Source organism: Triturus cristatus, chromosome 11 (assembly GCF_964204655.1).
Source record: "Triturus cristatus chromosome 11, aTriCri1.1, whole genome shotgun sequence".
Classification (NCBI taxonomy): Eukaryota; Metazoa; Chordata; class Amphibia; order Caudata; family Salamandridae; genus Triturus; species Triturus cristatus.
The window spans coordinates 360053557-360079263 of record NC_140594.1 but is presented as its reverse complement, the minus strand read 5'-3'; positions in this window follow the sequence as shown (position 1 = coordinate 360079263).

Genomic DNA, 25707 nt, shown 5'->3' with positions numbered 1-25707 from the left:
GGTAAATGACTGGATGGATAGGGTGAAAGGTAAAACTTACCTATTGTCCTGAAGTTTTGTCCTGAATGTTGACCTCCTGTCCTGAATGTGTGTCCTGAATTTTGACCCTTTGTCCTGAATTTTTTCACTCACCGTCCTGAATTTGCACCAATGCCAGTTGGTCACCCTACCTATCGGTGGGCACAAGCTATTGAGCTATTGAGAAGCTGCACTCTGGGTCGAGACACTCCCCCATTTGACGTTAGCAGGGCCATGGGCGTAGGAAGTGTGGGGGACGCGGGGGATATATCCCCCCCAGATTTTGGAGTGGGGGGGACACGGGGGACAAGGGTGGGGGGGACGAGGGGACAAAGGAATTTCCCCTCTCCCTTCTGTTATCGCAGGGCCATTAGCACGCGAAAGCGCCCCCTAATGGCCCTGCACTTGACCTGCCTGGAGTCAGAGGCCACCCGCCCTCTGCCTTTTGTTCTGCTGCAGGAAGGCTCAGCCGTTCTGGGAAGGGCAGAGAACGGAGAAAAAATAAACGCTGTCTCTTTTCCTTCTGCCCTCCTCTCTTTATTCCTCCATCTCTTTCTGTCTCTGTCTCGCTCCTGCTTACGTGCTGATTTCAAGAGGCAGCTCTTAAGGTACTCTCTCTTGCCTCTCCTTTTCTTTATTTGTTCCCCTGTGAAATTGATCCAAAAAAGGCTGAACACTTTGGCTGTAAATGTCCTCATTTTCTGACCGTTTTCTATTGAAAAGAAAAACCTCGGAATGGAGAGAAAAAATAGTTAAATACCTAAATAAAGCAATACAGAGTGGACAGCAGACAGGCCAGACTGTTATTTACACCCACACACATTAGCGCCACTTTACAGAGTTTGCCAGTGAAAGCGCTACTTTCTTTTTATCTTCTTTCTTTGAACAACATTGTTTTCCCAGGGTGGGTAAGTGCGCCATTCCTAAAGGGACTGCAATACCTGGTTGATGGGTAGAGTGGAAACGTTTAATATGATCGTTTTCAACTTTTTAATTATTTTACCTTATAAAATGCGGCTCTGTGTTTGGGGATGTGGTCTTTTTTAAACCAAACTGCATACATTTTGAAAGGATATAAGCAATGGACATTTGTCCCTTCCTGGTCCTGTAGCCATGTCTTGAACTTTTCAGGCAAAATCACTTACTGATTTCTGAATAATGAGTTTAAAACCGTTAAGGTAACCATGTTTTTTTCTGATTACAGTTCGCATGCTTTGCTTATTCTTGCATTCCCTATGAGTGTTTGCTTTTTCCAGGGTGTTATTCATTTTTTTCAGGCAGCATTTTACTGTTGTCTAGTGCATAATTTGAATTTAGTCGCAGCACAATTGAGTTGTGCTGAAGGCAGTGCGAGTTTCTCTCAGTGGGGCAGTATGGTGTTCAGTGTGGGAGAGAATGTGGCACTCTGGCCAGAGCTGCTGAATTTGGAACTGGAGAACCATGTTCAGACCTTCATGACCAGTTCACCAGACCACACTCCTGACAGAGCTTATTCCGATGCTACACCTTAGAAGGCCCGATATACCTTAGAAGCCCAGGTGTCTTAGCACCCGCAGGTGGACCTGTCCACCACAATCCATACTGCAGTTCACTTCCAGTCTTGCGGGCAGGCATATGAAGAAGCACATCCTAGATCGACAGTGAATCTGTCACTGAGGTCACAAGACCCTTGAGGCCAGTCCACCTCACCCATTGGTACCTCAATTGGCCTTTTTCCAGCACTAGCAGTGCAACTTGCCAGGGGTTGGCAATGTAGGATGTGCATGCACACCAAACTTAGGGGGTGATTATAATGGCAGTGGGACCGCCATGTCACCCCGTCGGTGGCGGTCCCACCGCCATTTGTGACTGCATCACAGCCCGCCATATTACAATGGCGGGTGGGTACCTGGCGGTCGGAAAGACCAACCACCACGCACCCGACGGGCTTCTTGAGCCCGCCGGTGTGGTGGAGGGGCTCGTGGTTCCTACAATGCTGGTGGTGCCTACCCTGCACCGCAGCAGGGATTACGATGTCCCTTACCCACCAGCTTATCAATGGCGGTTCACCTGCCATGGATATGCTGGTGAAAGGGACATTGGGGGCCCGTAGCAGGCCCCTTTACCCCTGGCCCTCAGACATGGGTCCTGGGGGGCATCTACGATGCCCCCCAACATATCACTGCACCATGTGGCAGGCACCGATATATTTAACATGTTCCTTTTTTTTTTACTTTGCGGCGGATGATGCAGCCAGCAGCACCTGCTGCAATGTAAAAGATAGGCACTGCGAACACCGTAGTGGCAATCGCATTGTAATGCCTATCGTGGGGCCTCCACCTTGAAGGCCAGCGGTCCCATTCCCCGATTCGATGGCGGTGGTACAGAACTCCGCCTGCCATCGTAGTCAGCCCCTAAGTTTGCATTTTATGAATATGATTCAGCGGGAAATAAATTGATGTTTGCAATTTAATTGACTTTGGTTGGCCTCTTATCTATGAGATTTCCCTGTTGAATGTGCCTTTACATTATACATTTTTGGTTGTATGAATTGATTGCATACTACACTCTCCTACAGGTATTAATTTGAGTATCATTAGGAGTGTCTGGGACCAATTGTTTTCTTAGGAATTGTTTTCTTTACTAACCTTTGCAAAGGGCCCTAAACTTCACTTGAACACAAGTCACATTTCTTTTAGTAATTTGGGATCCGTTTGAGCCACAAAATTGTTTTGGCGGAAATCGTTAGATTATGCAGCAGATTATGTATTATGTGGCAAATATGATACAGCCATAGTTAAGTGGAAAATATTTTTCCACTTAATTTTGCCCCAACATTGTAGTTGATCAATTTGTAAGTTCCCCAAACCCAAAAGTCGAGTTTGGGCACAATTTGCATTTTAAAAGCAGCCCTATAACACAGGGCTACTTTTAAACTGACCTCAGGCTTCAGCAGTGCACACATGCAAGCGCAGAAAGGGCTGCTGGCCTCTAAACTGCCATGCCTTATTATATTCTAGGGACTTAAAAGTAGTTCTAATCCCCCTGCCCTATTATGTACTAGGGCCTTATAGGAGAGGTCATGCCAATCATAGGAGTACCCTAACCCATAGTGCACCCTAGTGTATGTAGGTGTTTTCACTGTATTTTTAAGTGCCTCTTTCAGAATAGCACTGGCTGTTTAGGCAGAGGCCAGGGTCAGTCAGTCAGGTACCACCAGTACCAGTCAGCAAAAAGTTGGGGACTGCCCAGGGCGGCTTTGCAACACTAGAGAAACACAAACTCAGAATGTAAAACATAACACCATGGTTGGGGGGGTTCTCTTCAATAATCAGAATTGATTTCTATCCTAATGAACCCATTTTCCTACATTAGGATAGGGAAAGACTGGGGAAAATCATAACGTTCTAATCTATACATTGAAGTTTTTATGCAGCTCTTTGATGACGGTTAATAGCTCACTGTTCAATGTTAGGATTTTAACTTATAAACTTCAAATACCAAAAGAATATCTAAGACAAAAGCAGTAACTCACTGACCTATTGAATTAAAACTTTCACTAGACAAGCCTTCGATCTCTCTCAAAAAAAGAACATTAATCACCAAAGTTATCTTCACATTTTTATTGTTGCCTGAAAATTGCTGGAGACCAGGAATGCAGCCGCAGGTACTTTTCAAACCCTTATGCACTTGCAAACACGACGCCCCCACCCTAAGTCAGCGGCCTTTGTTTGCTTTGTGCATTAAGATGCAAGATTCATATATATGTTTTTTTTAAACATTTGGTCTCATTACTATATGAATGTAAATAACAATAAAGCATTCATGCAAACTGTGACTACATGCCTGCTTTTCTCAACATTTCACTTCGAAAGTATGCGATTGTATTTGTTTAACGGGCGGTGATTTGTATAGGGTCACTGGAAAGTGCACAAGGTTGTCCCTGTCCCCCCCAGAATTTTAGTGTCTCCTACGCCCCTGAGCAGGGCCCTCTACCTCCAGCTCTCCGCGTCCGTCTCAGGGTTCACTCTCCAGGTTGGGCGTGCCTCCTCTTGCTGTACAGCAACCTCGTCTCCACTCCTCCTGTGTGGGCGCTGCAGCCCCGTCGAGCTGGTCAGGTGCACTCCAGCGCTGACACCACCCCGCTCAGCAGGCCAGCTTCGTTATCTTCGTGTCCTGGGGGAGAAATGAACAATTATGCTGTTGACTCGATCCCGGGGGTGTTGTACATTATTACTGTTGTCATGATTTATGGCGGATGGCGCTGCGCTAGAGCTGAGCTCAGAAACAAGCGTTCACAATCTTCGACTGCTAGCCACGCCCCACATACCCCCTGCTGCGGCCACTGTTCACAAATTAATTTTCTCCGTACCTATTCCTTTCTCCTCTGGAGATGGTCTGAATGCAATTGCGTGGCACAGTGCCTAGTGCATTGCTGCGCCATAGATTGCTTCTTTTAAGTCTGTGTAGAAAGAGGCAGCTTGACTAGTGCCTTTAGTGGGAAGCAGTTTGATCTTAAAAAAGTATAATGAGCATGACTTGAAGTGATAAAAAAATTCTCAACTCAAGCCCCAAAGACTTCTGGCTCTGGTAGACCACCAATACCGGTTCTCAATTACACCCAGCCTATTTAAATTTCAAACAAGCTGACATGTGCGGTGCATAGTACAGTGAATAAATCAAAGGGCATATAAAACATCTCTGATCATTGCTGGCTTCTGTGTCACTACAGTCTACGAATAGTGGCATATATGGTAAGTAGAATTTCCATGCTTAGCATATTTGGCTGCAGCCGCACATAGACTACAAAGCAGTCCCTCTCAAAAGCTATGGCTTGCTACCAGATGATGCAGGTGTTTGAAATAGTTTTCTTAATATAGCTTGGTCAACTAAGACTTGTTGTCATGCCAAAGAATCTGCAAAGTAGTGCTTGATAAAGGTGTGTAGCATTGGCCAGATAGCAGTCTTGCAGATTTCTATGAGAGATATGTTAACTAATGCCAATGTGGCTCCTGTTTTTGTGTAGACTCTGCTTTTGGAGTCACTGGAAGAGTGACATTTAAGTGTCCATATTGCAATACCACCTTTGGAGATACGATAACCCCATGGGGGTTTGGCAAAGGCTAGAGAAAGGTGATTGGACTTTCTAAATGGTTTAGTTATATCAATAAAACATATGAGCGCCCCCCTAACATCCAGAATGAGGCACCCTTTCCTCTACAGACACTGACTGTAGGGAAAAATAAATATAACTCAAAAGTTTGGTTCATGTGCAATGATGACACAACCTTAGGCAGAAGTTTAGGGCTGGTTGGAAGCATTACCCTGTACTTGTGAATTTGAATGAATGGTTCCTGTGCTGTAAGGGCTTGGCACTCACTAACATACCTGAAGGGGGTGATTGCTACTAGGAAGGCCATCTTCCAACCAAAGAGGCTTGAAATGAGGGCCCATAAGTCAGCTGTGTTTGGAGGATTTACCCTCTTTGGACCCTCAATGGAACTATAATCACAAGAACTCTAAAAAAAAACATAATGTTGCCCGTATTGAAGACACGCTGCAATTGCAGTCAAGTGTAAGAATATGGAAGTGGAAGTGAGACCTGCCTTGTAAAAATGTATAAGATAGACAACAAGGTCCTGTACAGGGACAATAAACTGATCAAATTTTTTGGAATTCGTAAGTACATTAGTGCAGAAGTGGAGGGTACAACATTTAGACATTCCTGTGGGATTTGAAGAGAGTCTTGAGGTAGCCAACCTCTATGAACACAGGAGCCCGATCTAGAGATTGAGCAGTTTAGGATCTAGGTGCCTGAGCTGACCAGCATGAGAAGGTCTGGCCTGATTGGATGGTTCTTGTGGGGACTGATTGATATCTCTAGGAGCCCAAGTAGGCATTGCTAAGATGTGGGTCATGGACAATAGCTCCATCTTCCTTACCATATATGGCATGATGGGAAGAGGTGGAAAAGTGTAGGCAAATATATCTGGCTAGTTCATCCATAGTGTTTTGCTCATAGGCTGGCAGTATATGGACACCTAGTATGGAAGCTTTAGCATTTTGAGTTTTCAAAGGTGGTGAACAGGTGTATTGGTAGAGCAAGCCAGTGTTGCAAGTACCTGTAGAGGACTTGAAGGTGGAGTTCCAATTTGTGGATCTGTTGCTTCATCCTGCTGAGCAGATTCACAATATCATTCTCCGCTCATAGGAGATGCTCTGCTAACAGGTGCAAGTTTTGTGAACTGCCCAATGCAGGACTACAGTGTCAGTTGGGACAGCAGGAGTGGGTCCTAACTGCTTCTTGATGTAGAACATAGCTGCCATGTTGTCAGTTTTTATGAGTACTGGTTTTCCCCTCAGATGCAGTAAAAAGGATCTGAGAACAAATCTGATGGCTAGAAGCTCCAGGTAGTTGATGCGACAATACTTGTTCTAAGGAGCCCATTAGCTTTAAAGTGTTGTCGGTGTGGGTGAGCTCCCCACCCTACCAGAGAGGCTTCGATGGTGATGGTCACCAGCGGAAGAGGGTCTAGGAAGGGCCTGCCGAGTAATAGGACGTTGCGGTTCCACCAAAGGAGACAGTGCTTGTCATTATCAGCACTAGATCCTCCCAATGGCCTTCTGCTTGAGCCCACTGCCATGAGAGGCACTCTTGTAATGGATGCATGTGTAAACTGGTGTGTGGTACAATCGCTATGCACAAAACCATCATATCAACAGCTTCATTAGTGTGAAGTGATCAGATGGAATGTCTGAAAATGAGGCAGCAGCAGTTGGATTATTATTATTTTCCATTGGTTGCTGTTCGTTTTGCCTTTTTCTGCATTTAGAATACAACAGAATGGAGTCAAGGCTGAACATGTTGAAGATGCAACTTGTTCACTCTCTGTGGTGAACCTTAGGCTGTGAAGTAGAGACACTGCTAGCTTAGTGTATGCTAGGCATTGTTGCTTGCTGCTGCTCTTTATCAGCCAGGCACCTAAACATGGAAACACGTGAATGGCATTAATGCTCAGATGGGCTGCTGCAACTGCTAGACACTGTGTAAACACCCTTGGCACTCTACTACCACCAAAGGGCAACACCTTGAAGTGGTAGTGGTTACCACAAGGCAAAGGTAATGTTGTTGTACAGGGATGTGAAAACAAATGTCTTGGTGCAGCAGCATGACATCTTGTAACTGTGAAACTGTGAGGGAGATTAACCTGTTCAGTGGTTGGAGGTCAAGGATCGGCCTTTTTGGGAATGAGAAAATAGAGAAAGTACACCCCAGTCACATGCTAGTGTATGGATACCAGTTCTATGGAGCCTTTTGCTAGGACCACCTGCACCTCTTCCTTCAGCAAATGAAGATGTTTGTACTCGGGGGGGGAGGGGGGGGGGTGGCCAAGCTGCCGACCAAGATGGCCGCACAGCGTTGAGGCTCCACCAGCACTCCCGACAATGTCGCCCATCCTCCATTAAATCCTGGCCGCTTTGTAACTGGGACAATCGGCGTAGCTTCACCATGACTCCTGATTGAATCTGAGCCGTTTAGGGAGACTGGGCGTCTAATATGACCGCAAGCCGAGACCTCCGAGACTGAGGGGGTGGCGCTGGCGTAGCAAGCAGAGCGCTGCCGAGATTGGGCCGCACGCACCGAAGAGACGCGAAGCGACTTCCAGCGTCCGGTCCCATTGAGAACACGGGCAGACTGACCCTGCTTAAATGAGGTGAGCTCGCTCTACTCATGCCCCCCCCCCCTTGAGACACACACCTCAAGCCCACGTTGGTGGTTGGTGACCGGCCCGATTTGCCTCCGGGGGCCCCTCAGTGACAGGGTCCGTGGGTGAGCCTGGGTACCTGCGATCCGGCTGTCGGGCAGGCCATGGGCTAACTGATTCTGCTTTACCTTGCCCGGAGGAGTGAACCCTGCAGAGCACCATTCCGAACTGTCTGGACCTCTCATTTGATCATCGCTCACACCCGGAGCTCGTGCTGCTGGGAGGAGGGACACTCCGGTTTGTGTGGGCCGAATAGAGCACACAGTGCCCTGCGTTACAAACATTGAGGCCTGGAGCTGTAAATTGTGCCACACAGGAACGGATCTGTACATCTCTCTGGGCTGGGTGAGCATTGAGTGGGCCCCGAGAACAGACTGGCATCCCTTGCACAGTGCTGGGAGACGATGGGATGCAAGGACCCCAAGCAGAGTTTATTGCAGTTTGGTAAGCCCACTGAGCAGTCCACAGAATCCAGCTGCACCGTGGCAGAGGGGGTTTGGAGGACGCTGCCCTAGAGATCCTACAGATGTGCCGGCTACATTGCTCCTGGAAATGAGGGCAGGTTTTAGGGCGCTTGAAGGTTGTTTTGATGCCTTGGGAAAACGCTTGGACAGCATGGGCACCAAGCTAGATGCACACAATAAGCACGTGGATACTATAGAGGGCAGGCTATCGGATCTTGAAGATGGCGTGGCGCAATCTATAAAACGTTTGGACCGCATGGAAAAGATTCTTAAGGAAGTTGCCATTAAGAACGAAGACCTGGAAGCATGCAGGAGGTGCAATAATGTTCGCATTTTAGGCGTCCCTGAGTACGCCAACACGGGGCATATGGACCAATTTGTGGAGACCCAGCTCATGGACATTTTTGGTAAAGGTACCTTCACTTCCACCTTTCTCGTAGAAGGAGCGCATCTCTCACTTGGCCCCCACCCTAACCCGGGAGCTCCACCAAGGCCCATCATTGCCCGACTCTTGAACTGCCGGGACAGGGACACTGTGCTAAGACTGTCAAGAGAGAGGGGATCTGTATCCTGGCAAGGTTCGACATTAGCCCTGTTCCCGGATTTTACCGCAATGGTGCAAGAGGCCAGGCGCAAGTATAATGGAGTGAAGGCTACTTTGAAAAATCTGGGACTACGATACGGCATGCTGTACCCAGCTCGTCTCCGTGTGAACATTGATGGCCGGCTATGCATTTTCGACAATTCTACGGTGGTGCAAGAATTTTGTAAAGCTACAAAGGGGGCAGCAGCGGTCATAAAAACAAGGAATCAACTGGGGCGTCCCCCCTCACAGCGGGTCAGTGGCTAGCGTAGACTTGTTCTCAAATGGGTGACTTGTTGCAGCCCTATCACGCGAACGGCAGCTGACTTTGTTATATAACATTTTCTTGTTGGGAGAATGACGCAGTTTTCCATGTTCCTTCTGGTTGGGTAACTGGCATGGCGTTGCCACCCCCTAAGTGTGTATCACTTTGTGTTGCTTTTAATTTTGGGCAATGTATCCAGCATTGCTTCTGTGTTATATATGTGGGTGTTTACATGATGCAAATACACAATTGTTCAGTTGGGATATTCCCTGCCGACAGGCTCGCAGGGATGGGTGGGGGGAAGTGGGGGGTATGTTGGCTTCGTTGGGTTTCTCAATAGTGTCTATGTCACATTTTCGCTGCAGCATGAGCTGGTTTATTTACAACGCACATGTTAAGATGTCGAAAATGTTGGGATGGCGGGACAGGATAGGCTGGTGCCATTTTCCCATCTTACATTGATCACCTGGAATGTCCGTGGTCTCGATAATGTCAGGAAAAAGAAGCAGGTACTTAACTACTTGCAACGCCATGGGGCGGACATTGTGCTCCTGCAGGAGACCCATCTCCGTAAAGTAACCACCACCACTTTTGCTGCGAGCTGGGGCCCTCATCGCCACTTTGCGGGATACAGCACTTATGTGCGTAACACGGCAGGCATCATCCATAAATGCCTGTCCTTTCAACTTGCAAAAGCATTCAATGATAGTGAGGGGTGGTTCACTGTGGTTGAGGGACGATTGATAGGGCATAGAGTTGCGTTTATTAGCGTGTATGCGCCCAATGTAGCCAGCCCTAAGTCCTTTCATGGACTCCACACGCAACTTCTCCTATTAGACGCCGACTACATATGCATGGGTGGGGATTTTAATCTCCTCTTGGATCCAGCGCGTGACAGTACTTCCAAGACTCCAGACACTAAGCCCCGCGCACGCAATGTTTTGTTAGACATATGTGGATCAATGGGCCTTGTTGATGTATGGCATCAACGCAACACAGCGGATACTGCATACACCCATTATGCAGTACAATATGGCACATGGACTAGGTTGGACTTTTGGCTTGTTTCCCTCAATTTGAAAACATGGTACAGAGCAACCCGACATCACCAAAGTAAATATTCCGACCATTTCTCGGTGGTGCTGCAGGTTCGGTTTCCTAGGCCTGAGGGCTGTGAGCTAATGTGGCGATTCCCCGGGGCTGGCCTGTCTGATGCAGTATTTCCCACTGAGCTTCGGGAAGCTGTAGTGGAATATTTTGAGCTAAACAAACTCAGTGGAATGGTGGTCCACACTCTGAGAGGCCTTGAAAGCCTATATGCACGGAGTGTGCATCTCAAAGCATTCTGGGATTCTCAAGGATTTGCGGAATACTATTGCGCTAATCGAGAAGCAGCTTGAAACTTTAGATAGTGCGCAGATTGCAAAACCTGACCCCTCGCATAAGAGCAGTAGATTAACGCTATTGACAGAGTTCAGAGAGGCAGCGGAGCGCGAGAGTAGATATTTAAGTAAATACACCATCGCGAGGCAATATGGGGAGGGAGATAGACCCGGCCGCACGTTAACGAGGCTGCTGAATCCTGTGGCTGAGCGCTTATATATTACTGGCATACGCATCACCTCTGGCCAGATTCTAAACGACACCTCTGAGATGAATTCTTAGCATATTATTCCTCCTTATACGCCACTCGTGTGTCGCACAGCGATGAATACCGTAACAGCTATCTAGCCGAGATTGCCATGGTGTGGCTTGAGAAGTTTATGCAGCAATTCCTCGCGGCGCCATTCTCTGCCGAGAAAATTAGAAATGCCATTGACGTCATGAATGGCTCAACGGCCCCAGGCCTTGACAATTTTACCGGGATATTCTACAAAACGTGTAAAGATCTTCTGACCCCATATTTACTGGAGGTGTATAATGAGGCGCTTGAACGTAGTGTGCTCCCCCCTACTTTAAGGGAGGCTGTAATAATTCTTCTTCCAAAAGCTGGAAAAGATCAGTTTATGTGTGGCTCCTGTAGGCCCCTATCATTGCTTAACCTTGATTATAAAATCTTGGCTAAAATGATAGCGATGAAACTGGTGTTGCTATTAGATCGCACTATCTCACCTGCGCAGTCAGGATTTGTCCCCCATAGGTCAACTGCGTTGAACCTGCACACATTATTTGCAGTGATACACAGATATGCCATGGAGGTCCCTGTGGCTGCGGTGCTACTTGACACAGAAAAAGCATTTGACTTCCTGGAGTGGCCCATTTTCTTGGCAGTGATGAGGAAAGTGGGTATTCCCAAGGGTTTCATTGACCTCACGGCATTACTGTATACCTTGCCTACAGCCAGACTCCGCCTTAAGGGCACACTGTCTTTGTCGTTCGCCCTCACTCGTGGCACTAGACAGGGCTGTCCCCTCTCCCCGTTGCTCTTTATACTGGCATCAGACCCCCTGTTTCGCCACTTTCAGGAAAGACACCTGCACAGGGGCCTTCAATTCAAAATGGGGCCGCTTTTAATATCTCTATATGCGGATGACATTATCCTCTATGTCCGTAACCCTCGTGAGAATCTGGAACCGCTTATTTGTGAGGTTATCCGGTTTGGTGTGTTTTCTGGGTTGGGTATAAACTGGAGTAAATCTGAGATCTTTCCATTGACCCTGAGCACTGCACGTTGGGAGAGTATATTCCCACTCGCGTGGTGCGAGGAGTCTGCCAAATATTTAGGCATTAGGGTCCACAGAGATAGGGAACAAATTTTCAGACTGAATTATGGCACGGCGGTGCACAATTTGGAGCACCAGGTCGACCGCTGGCTGAAGCTCCTGCTCTCCCTTGCTGGTTGGGTAGCGCTCGTGAAAATGATTGTGGTCCCAAAATTCCGATATTTGTTCCATAACATCCCCATTCCTCTCCCACATTCTTTTTTTCTTTGGTTGCGATCTCACTTCATTAGGTTGGTCTGGGGATGAGGTAGACCTCGAGTTAGTTGGGCACCATGACATTGCCTTATGAAATGGGCGGCTTTGGGGTTCCCAATTTTCAGGTTTACTACTTGGAGGCACAGTGCTGCTTTGCTCATTCTTTGTACCACCCAGATGCCCGTATACCCTATTCCAGACCTGAGGGGGACCTAGTGCTCCCAGCACCACTGTGCACTGTATTACAGCGGGGGTTCCCGAGAGATCCCAAGATATTCAGACAGTTTCCACAACCAGCTGGGCCTGGCGGAAGCTGGTTAGAGTTGCGGGAAGGGGTGCTCTGTACTCACCTGAGATTCCACTCCTAAATAACCATTGGCTCCCCATCACAGAGGAGAAACTGGTACAGTGCACACTCACTGCATACTCTAACAATAAGATTGGGGATTTGTTTTCAGGGGGACATGTCTTCTCCAGTATGGAGGGAGGGAAGTTTAGTGACGCATCCTTTATGGATCAATTTGTCTTCAGTAGGGTCCGGAGGGCGCCCAGGGCAAAGATCACGAGCTATCCACTGGAGCCCAAGCCCTTCCCCCGCGCTCATGCTACTAATATCAAGTTCCGGTGGGGACCACCAGATCTCACAGCTATATAAAGCATGTATGAACCTCGTCCCCAGCAGAGACTCTAAGATACGGGAGGCATGGGAAATGGATCTTGGGCACCCCTCCTAGATTCACATTGGTCCTATTGCTGCGCACAAACTAAAGAGGTCTCTACAAACTGCAGACATAAGCCGATACATTTTAAATATTTGTGGAGGGTCTACATGACGCCAGCTAGAATTCATGCCATTGACTCAAATCAGCCACATTTCTGAAAAATAACATCCCTAGGCAACAGTAGGTCAAGGAGATGCCAAGACCTATTCCAACATATTTATACTATTACAAACTCAGTGTACATGCGATTCATATAAAAAAATTCATTTAATCGATATATTTTCATCTAATGACTTTTTTTTAAAAGCACAGAGAAACATATATAACTAGACGGCAACAAAGTGTCTACAATAAAACATCACACATATACATATAGAACAGGGCCAAAATTGGACAATGACTATAAATACATTTATTATCAGAAAAACATACATCTAAAACAAATTTATCAAAATTTAACAAAATAGTGGCTAATTGATGAATTTTCCTGTATTGTTTTCAATGCATGGATGGCGAACAGAGCACCTTCTTCAAGAAAGCCACAATGATTCCTGACCAAACAGAAATATATATATATATATTCACTGGAAAAACCATAGGTTTCTGGCACGTTATAGTTAGAAATTAGCATTTTAAAAAAACATAGAAATTCACTGAAAAAACCATAGGTTTTAGGCACGCTATAGTTAGAAATTAGCATTTAAAAAACCATAGAAATTAACTGAAAAAACCATACGTTTCAGGAACGTTATAGTTAGTTGGACATTTCACTCGTACAAAACCATAGAAATTCCAGCGTTATAGTTAGTTCAGCTAACTATAACTCGCGCCCCCATAATGCACTGCTGATGATGTCACATATTACATCATTCATGACATGGTCAGTGACATCACTGATGACATCACTGATGACATCTCAAATGACATCACTGATGACATCACTGATGACACCATCCAATGACTATGTGTTTCTGTAAAGTTTAATTTTGTTTTATATATATGCCAAGCTGTACTGAGGAATGAGTGGGTGTACAAGTTTCTGTATGGAGGATTTAGTAGGTACGTGACTGACTGTATAAGTGAGTGATTAAATGTGTCTTACTGAATGCATGGGTTAGTGACTAAACTGTGTGAAAGTCTGTATCAGTCTGTCTGTTGTTGTGTAAGCTGCTGCATGGGTTGGTGAGTAGCTGCATGAGTGTCTATATGGGTTATTGATTGCTTGCCTGAGTATTTGTATGGCTGCCTGAGTGTGTGTGTGGGTGGGTGGGAGGTGTGTGACTCTGTGAATAGATGTGTGAGTGATTGATTCACTGGATGTATGGGTTCAAGAGTGCATGTGGAAACAGCTGTATGGGTGGGTGAGTGTGTGTATGGGTGTGTTGGTGAGTGAATGGATGTCTCAGTGGTAAATGTGCAAGTAACTACATATGTAAAAGGCAGTATATGTGAGTGATGGTGTATATAAATAACTATATGTGAGAGTCAGTAATTGTAAGAGTGGCTGCATGGATGAGTGTGTATTTGTATCAGTTATTCTATAAGAGAGTAATTATGTGTTAGTATCTGTATGAATAAGTGAGGTTGTGTCTGTATAACTGTATAGGTGAGTAAATAGAAGTATGATTGATTCTTTGCATGACTGACTAAGTGTGTGAGTAACTCTGGACATGTGGCAGTGTGTGAGTGTCTGTATAGGTGTATGAGTGCATATGATAGTGTTGTATTTATGGGTGACTGCATGTATGAGTGACTGTATGGGTGAATGAGTGGATGAGTGTGTAGATCTGGGAATCAGTCAGTGCGTATTTAGTAACTGGTATTGATGTGTCTATTTTTTTTTAAATGATAGTCTGTATTTTATAGTGGGTGTATCAAAGGTTAAATTCAGGTGTGAGGAGGTGCATCAGATTTTCACGTGGATAATTTCATCAGTGATGTCATCAGTGATGCCATTTAAGATGTCATCAGTGATGTCACTGACCATGTCATGAATGATGTGATATGTGACGTCATCAGCAGTGCATTGCGGGGGCGCGAGTTATAGTTACCTGAACTAACTATAACTCTGGAATTTCTATGGTTTTGTATGAGTGAAATTTCCAACTAACTATAACGTTCCTGAAACCTATGCTTTTTTCAGCTAATTTCTATGTTTTTTAAATGCTAATTTCTAACTATAACATACCTGAAACCTGTGGTTTTTTAAGTGAATTTCTATGGTTTTTTAAATGCTAATTTCTAACTATATGGGAAGCATGCAATTAAATTAAATAAAAGTGCAAATCACTATTCCATGCTGAGCAGCCTATGATTAAGGGGTGCAAAGCCCTGAAACGCGTCAGGCAAATAAATGCTACTTACCTGGGAGTAACGGAGAGTGAAATCACTGAAAGCCAGAGGGCTAGATTGTCGCTGAGTGCATTCTGGAAAGCTCAAGGGCCATTGGGAAAAAAATGTTTAACGTGGTGCCCTTCGCCCCGTCAGGACTGCACCACCTTCGGTTATCAAGAAAGAAGGGGTTGGGGACTGAAACTGATTCGAACCCGTTCAGCGCTGCAAACCTGATGTAAGAGACTCTCCTGTACTCCCTGGAGCCTACTAAGGTGACAATAATTGCTTTTAATAATTGCGCACGAAAGTGAACCTACTAAGGAAAAGACTGTTGGCTCTGATTAGAATACAACTCCCAGCATGCAATGAAATTATGCACGGACCAAGTGTAGCCCATTACGGGCGGGGAACCAATGGGAAGCATGCAATTAAATTAAATAAAAGAGCAAATCACTATTCCATGCTGAGCAGCCTATAATTAAGGGGTGCAAAGTCCTGAAACGCGTCAGGCAAATAAATGCTACTTACCCGGGAGTAACGGAGAGTCAAATCACTGAAAGCCAGAGGGCTGGATTGCCGCTGAGTGCGTTCTGGAAAGCTCAACGGCCATTGGGAAAAAAATGTTTAACGTGGTGCCCTTCGCCACGTCAGGACTGCACCACCTTCGGTTATCAAGAAAGAAGGGGCTGGGGACTGAAACTGATTCAAACCCGTTCAGTGCTGTAAACCTGATGTAGGAGACTCTCCTGTACTCCCTGGAGCCTACTAAGGCAACATTAATTGCTTTTAAAAATTGCGTGCGAAAGTGAACCTACTAAGAAAAAGACTGTTGGCTCTGATTAGAATACAACTCCCAGCATGCAATGAAATTATGCACACACCAAGTGTAGCCCATTACGGGCTGGGAACCAATGGGAAGCATGCAATTAAATTAAATAAAAGAGCAAATCACTATTCCATGCTGAGCAGCCTATGATTAAGGGGCTCAAAGCCCTGAAACGTGTCAGGCAAATAAATGCTACTTACCCGGTAGTAACGGAGAGTAAAATCACTGAAAGCCAGAGGGCTGGATTGTCGCTGAGTGCGTTCTGGAAAGCTCAAAGGCCATTGGAAAAAAAGAAAAAAAAGAAAATAATATATATATATACAGGGCATGATTGTAATGTTTTCTGTTTTTCATGCAACTAATGACTATATTATGTTCTTTGCAATTTTGTAATTTGATTTAGCCCATCCAGGGCAAAATATCTATGTTTATTTAGGACAATATGCATACTATTAACCCATTCCAAGATGGATGACACCTTCACTGAAGCAAGTGTAGGTGTCCCTTGTTGATGTCTCATAATGCACTGATATTTAAACCTGTGAGAAACTGGCGCCGGCCTCTATTGACAAAGGCGGCAAGCCGAAACGCGTCTAGTGTGTGTGTTAACCTTTCGAATAAATAACTGAAAGGTACGTTCTTGCGAGTGCTGGTATTTTTGCCACGAGCTGGGGATTCGGAATCCGCACGGTTTCTGTCACCGTGCATGAAAGCACCCGATCGCGAGTGCAGGGGCCAAGACAGAGTGAGAGCATGATATATATATATATATATATATATTTATTATACTATGTATACATGTGAAAATGTGTCGGTCCACCTGTTTACCTCGGTGGCACAGAAACAATGGGTGGAACTGACGTCAGCACGCCGACGAGGTCCTCTTATGGCTCCTATGACATCATACGGTGTCGCGAGCTGAGCCATGCTATTATGATATTGTCGTCGACGTGGGACAGCTAGGAAAGAATTTCCACGGAATGCTGGCGCAGGGGATATTCACCTAAGTGTTCAGGCTAGTCCTTTGGGAGCAACTGTTTATGTTGCCACTCCAGAAACTGAAACCAGTGATCCGAGGGCAGAGGCCCTGCAGATGGCACACGAGGTGGGGAGCCCAGTCGTGTGCACCGGCGGGGCAGTGAAACGACAAGCACCACTACCCATAGAAAAGGTAACGAGGGCACTGAAGGATCTTCTCTTTGTATCTGGCAGGAACAACAAGGTTAAAATGCCCTAGTTGCAAAATGAAAAGTTAATGCTACAACGGTCTTGAAGAGGACCTGCGATGGATGCCGCCTCTGCCTTCCGTACACTGGAGGCGGCACATGGGTCACCCAGTACGGTCATACTGCGGTGGAACGCACACTCGTTGACCTCTCATGGCACTGCTCCACACTTCGGGGACAACGCTTTCCATTAGCTGTATTTTCTGAGGACGTGTCGCGCCGGCCCCGTCCAACAGCAGAACCCCTTTAAATCCAAACAGACTCTTCCACTCTCTCACCGGAAGTGAAACCAGACCACGCGGACACTTTCACAATACATCAGCCGGGACTGCACTTTTCGGTAAAAAAACACATTCCTTCCTCCTAATTTATCAAATAAATGACTCACTGAAGAACAGGGGCCAGCTTCGATCGGTAAACAGCTGTTACAATGACTGTTTTACTTCGCGATACCATTACACCGCATAATTACCATGCATGCGTTGTACATCGCAAAGTCATTATTACGCATTTTTTTTAGAGCGCATGGTCATTTACCACGCATGCCTTTACAACGAATTTTGTTGTAAAGGTATGTATGGTAAATGACCATGAGTTCTAAAAATATTTTAGACCATCCATGTCGTTGTAAGGAAACAGAGGCTGTTCCGTTTCCTCACAACGACGTGCACCGCCCCTCAGAGACGACATGAAGCAGGAACCACGAGGAGAGGGAACCATGAGGAGTGAAAGGTAAGTGGGATTGGGCATGGGGTGGTAGTTACTTTTCTAGGGTTTAGGGAAGTGCAGTGGTGTTTGGGTAGTGTAGGGGTTGTGCTGGGGGTAGTGTTTTAGGGTTTAGGGTAGTGCAGTGGTGTTTGGGTAGTGTAGGGGGTCGGGCTGGGGGTAGTGTTTTAGGGTTTAGGGTAGTGCATTGGTGTTTGTGTAGTGAAGGGGGTCGGGCTGGGGGTACTGTTTTAGGGTTTAGGGCAGAGCAGTAGTGTTTGGGTAGTGTAGGGGGTCGTGCTGGGGGTAGTGTTTTAGGGTTTAGGGCAGTGCAGCGGTGTTCGGGTAGTGTAGGGGGTCGTGCTGTGGGTAGTGTTTTAGGGTAGTGCATTGGTGTCAATGTAGTGAAGGGTGTCGTGCTGGGGGTAGTGTTTTAGGGTTTAGGGCAGTGCAGTGGTCTTTGTGCAGTGTAGGGGGTCGTGCTGAGGGTGGTGTTTTAGGGTTTAGGGCAGTGCAGTGGTGTTCAGGCAGTGTATGGGGTTGTGCTGGGGGTGATGTTTAAGGCTTTAGGGCAGTGCAGTGGTGTTCGGGCAGTGTAGGGGATTGTGCAGGGGATGGTGTTTCAGGGTTTAGGGCAGTGCAGTGGTGTTCAGACAGTGAAGGGGGTTTTGCTGGGGATGGTGTTTCAGGGTTTAGGGCAGTGGTGTTCGGGCAGTGTAGGGGGTCTTGCTTGGGGGTGATGTTTCAGGGTTTAGGGCAGTGGTGTTCGGGCAGTGTAGGGGGTCTTGCTGGGGCTGGTGTTTCAGGGTTTAGGGCAGTGCAGTGGTGTTCGGGCAGTATAGGGGGTTGTGCTGGGGCTGGTAGTGTTTTAGGGTTTACGGTAGTGCAGTGATGTTTGTGTAGTATAGGGGGTCGTGCTTGGGGTAGGTTTAGGATAGTGCAGTTGTGTTTGTGTAGTGTAGGGGGCTGTGCTGAGGGTGGTGTTTTAGGGTTTAGGGCAGTGCAGTGGTGTTCGGGCAGTGTAGGGGTTCATGGGCGGGTGTAGTGTCTTAGGGTTTAGGGTAGTGCAGTGGTGTTCGGGCAGTGTAGGGGGTCATGCTGGGGGTAGTGTTTTAGGGTTTAGGGCAGTGCAGTGGTCTTTGGGCAGTGTAGGGGGTCGTGCTGGGGTAGTGTTTTAGTGTTTAGGGCAGTGCAGTGGTGTTTGTGTAGTGCGCAGCGCATGTGCTGCATCGCTAGGCACGACCTAAAAAGCATTGCACCAAGATGGCTGCCAACACTTCCTGGATTGAAGTTTTGGCAGCCAATTAGAGCCAAGCTCGTGCTTGTGTAGTTAGGTCCCGCCCAGATATTTAAAGATTTTTTTCCTTTAATATGTCGAAAACTACTGAACGGATTTACACCATTTTTAAAAAAGGTCGCTTTATGAACCAAGCACTATCTTTTTTTTTCAAATTTGGTGTAATTCCGTTCAACAATTTCAGCTGTAACCGTGTCTAAAGTTTCCTATGTGAAATTTATTTTTTGACCTATATTTTTGGGAATTTCTCAGGAACTACTGAACAGATTTACACCATTTAAAAAAAAGGTCTCTTTCTGAACCAAGGGCTGCCTTTTACCAAATTTGGTGTAATTCCGTTCAGCAGTTCGGGATGTAGTCATGTCTAAAGTATGGGAAATAACAGGGAGAAAGCGCGTTTTGGGACCCCCCTTTTTTCTCGGCCCCTGCTTAGCGAATCACCCCGAAACTTTCAGGATAGGAGCTGACTGGAGCAGGACAAAAGTTTTGAAAAATTCACAAAGATTTGTCAACCGGCGCCAAAGTTATCGGGAAAAGAAAAAAACGCTTTTTGAATAGAAACAAGGTCCTAACTATAACTACCTATTGGCGACCGCCAGTAGGTAATATACACACACACATATATATATATACGTACACTGAGTTTTGATAACAAAAAACATTTTTGATATATACAAGCCTTGATGTATAACTCGGTATTAGAAGGACAAAGAGAGAAAAGAAAACTAGACTTAGATTTTTAAAGATACATAACCAAGAAGGAATAAATATATAGAAGAAGAGAAGAAAGTGAGAAAGGAGAGTGCTTCTCTACCAAGATTATGGTGCATACGCAATGAACATTTAAGAAACAATGGGTGAACCACCGTGAATTGAGAAACTGACCAAGCAAAAAGAAAATACTGCATGCTTTCCCATTTGGTTGTGAGGAAAAAATTAATGTGTTGAAAAAGGTCTAATATAACTCTAGATGGTCTTACCACAAATAAATGATAGAGTTCCAAGTGGTATAAATACCTTCGATAAGATGAAAGGACTAAGCAGATTCTAAAGAGAAGATAGCAACCTCTATTAACACTCATTAAATAAAACCCAATAAAAAGAGTCTTTTATTCAATCTAGGGGGCAACGTAAGAAGAATTATTATATGATTCTAACTTGGCTGGTAGATGTGAGGCTACCCTATAGCCTCACACATCTACCAGCCAAGTTAGAATCATTAGTAACTTTCGGTAATGTCTTTGTTCCTTTTTTCTTTATTCCAGAAAAGAAGTTGTTCTTTGGAAAACATTGAGAAGTTTAAATATGGCTCAAGTGCCACTAAATGATTGGTTGAGGTAATAATTCTTCTTACGTCGCCCCCTAGATTGAATAGAAGACACTGTACTCCCCCCCCCCCCATTAAAAAATGAAGATAACTCAAAAGTTTGGTTCATGTGCAATGATGACACAACTTTAGGCATAGATTTAGGGCTGGCAGGAAGCATTACCCTGTACTTGTGAATTTGAATGAATGGTTCCTGTGCTGTAAAGGCTTGGCGCTCACTAACATGTCTGAGGGAGGTGATTGCTACTAGGAAGGCCATCTTTCAACCCAAGTGAGTGCAGAGGCTTGAAATGAGGGCCTATAAGTCATGTCAGGACTATATATGGGTCTAGACAGGTGTGGAAACTGTGTTTGGAGGATTTACCCTCTTTAGACCCTCAATGAAACTATAATTACAACAACTGTAAAAATAACATTCTGTTGTCTGTATTAAGGACACGCTGCAATTACAGTCAAGTGCAAGAATATGGAAGTGGAAGTGAGACCTGCCTTGTAAAGATGTATAAGATAGACAACAAGGTCCTGCGCAGGGACAGAAAACTGATCTAATACTGGGAATTTAGACGTACAATAGTGCATGAACCTTTTCTACTTAGCTGCATAATAGGCTTCCCGTACAACATTTATACATTCCTAGGAGATTTTAAGGGAGTCTTGAGGTAGCCAACCTCTATGAACATAGGTGCCCGATCTAGAGATTGAGCAGTTTAGGATCTAGGTGTCTGAGCTGACCAGCATGAGAAGGTCTGGCCTGAGTGGATGGTTCTTCTGGGGACTGATTGATATCTCTAGAAGCCCAAGTAGGCACTGCTAAGATGTGGGTCATGGACAATAGCTCCATCTTCCTTACCATATATGGCATGAGGGGAAGAGGTGGAAAAGTGTAGGCAAATATACCTGGCTAGTTCATCCATAGTGCTTTGCCCATTGGCTGCCGGTATAGGGACACATAGTGTGGAAGCTTTGGCATTTTGAGTTTTCAAAGGTGGTGAACAGGTTTATTGGTACAGCAAGCCAGTGTTGCAAATACCTGTAGAGGACTTGAAGGTGGAGTTCCCATTTGTGGATCTGTTGGTTTATCCTGCTCAGCAGATTCACAAAATCATTTCCGCTCATAAGAGATGCTCTGCTAACAGGTGCAAGTTTTGTGAACTGCCCAATGCAGGACTCCTGTGCCAGTTGGGAAAGCAGGAGTAGAACCCTCACTGCTACTTGATGTATAACATACCTGCCATGTTGTCTGTTTTTATGAGTACTGGTTTCCCCCTCAGATGTGGGGAAAAGGGTCCGAGAACTAATCTGATGGTTAGAAGCACCAGGTAGTTGATGTGACAATACTTATACTAAGGGGCCCATGAGCTTTAAAATGTTGTCGGTGTGGGTGAGCTTCCCACCCTACCAGAGAGGCTTCGGTGGTGATGGTCACCAGCGGAAGAGGGTCTAGGAAGGGCCTGCCGAGTAATAGGACGTTGCGGTTCCACAAAAGGAGACAGTGATTGTCGTTATCAGCACTAGAACCTCCCAATGGCCTTCTGCTTGTGCCCACTGCCATGAGAGGCACTCTTGGAATGGATGCATGTGTAAACTGGTGTGTGGTACAATCACTATCCTCAAAACCATCATGTCAACAGCTTCATAAGTGTGAAGTGATCAGATGGAATGTCCGAAACAAAAGGCAGCAGCTGTTGGAATGTTATTATCCCTCCATTGGTTGGTATTTGCTTTGCCTATTTCTGCATTTAGAACAGAACAGAATGGAGTCAAGGCTGACTATGTTGAAGATGCAACTTTTTCACTCTCATGGGGGAACCTTAGGCTATGAAGTAGAGACACTGCTAGCTGACTATATGCTAGGCATTGTTGCTTGCTGCTGCTCTTTATCAGCCAGGCACCTAAATATGGAAACACGTGAATGGCGTTAATGCTCAGATGGGCTGCTACAACTGCTAGACACTGTGTAAACGCTCTACTATCGCCAAACGGCAACACCTTGAAGTGGTAATGGTGTTGTACAGGGATGTGAAAATAAATGTCTTTCAGATCCAGAACATACATGAAATTGCCGTGGTGCAGCAGCATGACATCTTGTAAGTGTGAAGGAGATTAACCTGTTCAATGGTTGGAGGTCAAGTATCGGCCTTTTTGGGAATGAGAAAATAGAGAAAGTACACCCCAGTCACATGCTAGCGGATGGATACCAGTTCTATGGAGCCTTTTGCTAGGAGCACCTGCACCTCTTCCTCCAGCAAATGAAGATGTCTGTATTCAGTATGTGATCGCAGAGTAGAATTTTGGGAGGGTAAATTTGAGGCGGTACCTTTCCCTCTCAATATGGAGGCATGATGCAATGCTTCCCCAACTCGACAGGAGGTGCCTTAGTCTTTCTTTACAGGTGTAGTGTGATCAGAGGGAAGGGAAGTCACTGTTTTGTAGCAGAGGAGCCCCTTCTAACCATACCTCAACCTTTCCACTGACCATTTTCTTTTTAGACTCTTCTTTGAAAGGATTTAGACTGGTGGGAGTCCTAAAAGGGCCACTGGTACTACTGATAGATGCGTTTCTACCCCAAGCCCCCTTGCTTGTTACCTCCCCTGGTGTGCAGCTTCAGCCGCGGTCGGTAGTAGGAGTAACTGCAGGGCGGTGACGAGGGTAGGGGGAGGGGCAGGGTTGGGGGTAGTAAACTATGGATTACGGAGGTTTACAGGTAAGTTAACATATAAATTAATAAAACGAATTTCGTTGCGTGCACTGCATCCTCAAATGCGATGCTGTGCACACAACGAAATTCGTTTTATTAATTTATATGTTAACTTACCTGTAAACCTCCGTAATCCATAGTTTACTACCCCCCACCCTGCCCCTCCCCCTCCCCACGTCACCGCCCTGCAGTTACTCCTACTACCTGTGCAGCTTACAAAAGCAGGCTTTGGACTGAGAGACTGTAGGGTGCCCATAGACTTTGCTTTGTTTGTATCCCCACCCCCTCCCTACGAACGCCTTATTATTATGTGATATCTCTGGTCACGATTTGGGTTATTTTACAGGCTTATATATTCTCTAGAGAGTGATAGCGCATGCGAAGGTGCACTGAAGCAGCTTCTCACCCCTCCCATACCCCTACAGATAACTGTTCAGAAGGTTGAAGTGGCCATACGAGCTAGAACCGGTGGTAAGGCACGAGCCCCGGATGGGATCCCCATTGATCTTTTTAAATGTAGCTCTGCTTAACCATGCGGTAGTGAAGAGGTTAACTTAACTTCTCCTTAGTTGCATCCTATTACCTGCCCCACCGCTCTCAGGTTTGCCGACAAATGAGACTACACTCTTGAAACTATATCACAGCAACCAGAAAAGGCTGCTCCCTCTCTCCATTAGGAACAGTTACCCCCTAGTAATTTCTACGTGATTCTTTGGGAGCTGCGGTACTGGACCTTTCTTTTCCGATTAGCTCCCGGTCCCCCTCTCTACATTGTGTTGAACACTGCGTGCCCTTCACAGTTTGGTCGAATCATTGATGAATACGTTAGATATGAAAACCAATTATGAGAAATCTCATAATATGGCATGTGGCCCAGGTAAGAAAGCCCTGTCTGTATTAAATTTGAGCAGAAAGCAATTAACAGCAATTACAAACTTCTGTTATTTAGGCCTGATGTTGGATGCCAATAATTCAAGGCAGGGTAAGCACACTCCTGGAAAGGGAGGGTGTCACTCGTTGCACTCATAAGAGAGAATCAATTCTCCTTGTCCAAAGATTTAGTTCCAAACACTGAAACGGTGATTCAAAGTCAATTAAATGGGGACATACTCGTTTTGCACCTGCGACCTGATCAACTCAACTACTTTGTTTAAAACACGGAGTGCGCCCATTTCTGTTCTTTTCTTATTGAATAATTCAAGGCAGCCACAAATAAAGAGTGCACGGCTAAAACATCGGAGGGCAGCAGGCTCGCTTTATAACTGGGCTAGGAGGGATGTCAGTACTACTATCTCCCCCATCCTTAAAATTTACAAGAAGCAATGTGTTCCCACTGCTACCTATGGAGCTGGGATTTTCTTAACGCCACCCCAGTTCAGGTGGAAGAAAATAGAATATGCAGGAGATTGCTGAACCGCAATCCAGTCCAAATGTTATTCTGCACACCGAATTGATTCTAGAATATATACAGGATAGTATTAGACTGCCCCCCCTAAAACTCTGGGTAAAGATTTGGAGTAATAGAGAGGCTTGTTTTAACAGGTTAGTTATTGCGGATTGTTGAATATGGATAGGGGACTTTCTATACCTTGGTTGAGTTACGTGCGGAAATCACTAGTTGATATTGGCCTTCCAGAATTGTTCAGTGCCCCCGGCTTGATTAATAAAGCCACCAAAAAAGTGCTTAAGCAGAACTTTGCAAACACACTTCCTCTTTGCAGTTACAAGAGAATGCTAGTAAGCATACTGTCTGCCATTATTATTTTAGGTTTACTATGGGCGACATAGCTTTGTATCTTATTTTAGACCTAACCGGATGGGAGAGATCACTCCCATTTAGATTTAGGTCAGGGTCAGTTTGGTGTCTAGTATGCTTTTATGATTTGGAAGGTGCATGGAGTAAGAAACTGTCCCCATGTCCTTGTAACGGCAAGGAGGAACTATATTTGCTACATTTTGTTTTTTTATGGCTTTTAGTAGCGTTTTTTTCAATCATACCTTAAACTGATACGGATTAAATGAGCCTTTCAGAAATGTAGGGTTGCACTAACCTATCTTCAAATGCTGGATAGTCCAGAAATTTGTCTTACTGCCTGTTTCTTTCTTAAGATGGTCATCCGGAGAACAATGGAGGGGACGTAACAGGGCATTTTAGCTGCTTAATCATGTTTTGTATTATCCATGTTTGATGAAGTATTATGGTTTTAATATTCTATTTATTGTATTGCACTGAGACCCCAATATATTGTGATAATGAATTAATGTATCTATTTTATTGTATTATTTTATCTTGTGCTTTTATGAACTTTAAGATTGAATAAAGATTTATTGAATTGTGTCTCTAATCTACATTTTTCAAAACAAAACAAAAAGAACTACGAAATTCACCAGTTACTCAAAACTGAGTTAAATAGAACTTGCGCCCCCATAGATTTCAGATGTCAATGGTGAGATAATATATGAGGTCATAAGCAGTGCATTATAGGGATGCAAGTTATACTTAAATCTGTTTCGTATAACTGGTGTTTTTGGTTTAAAACTGTAGTTTTTTAATATTAGAAAACCTTTGATTTTTGTTA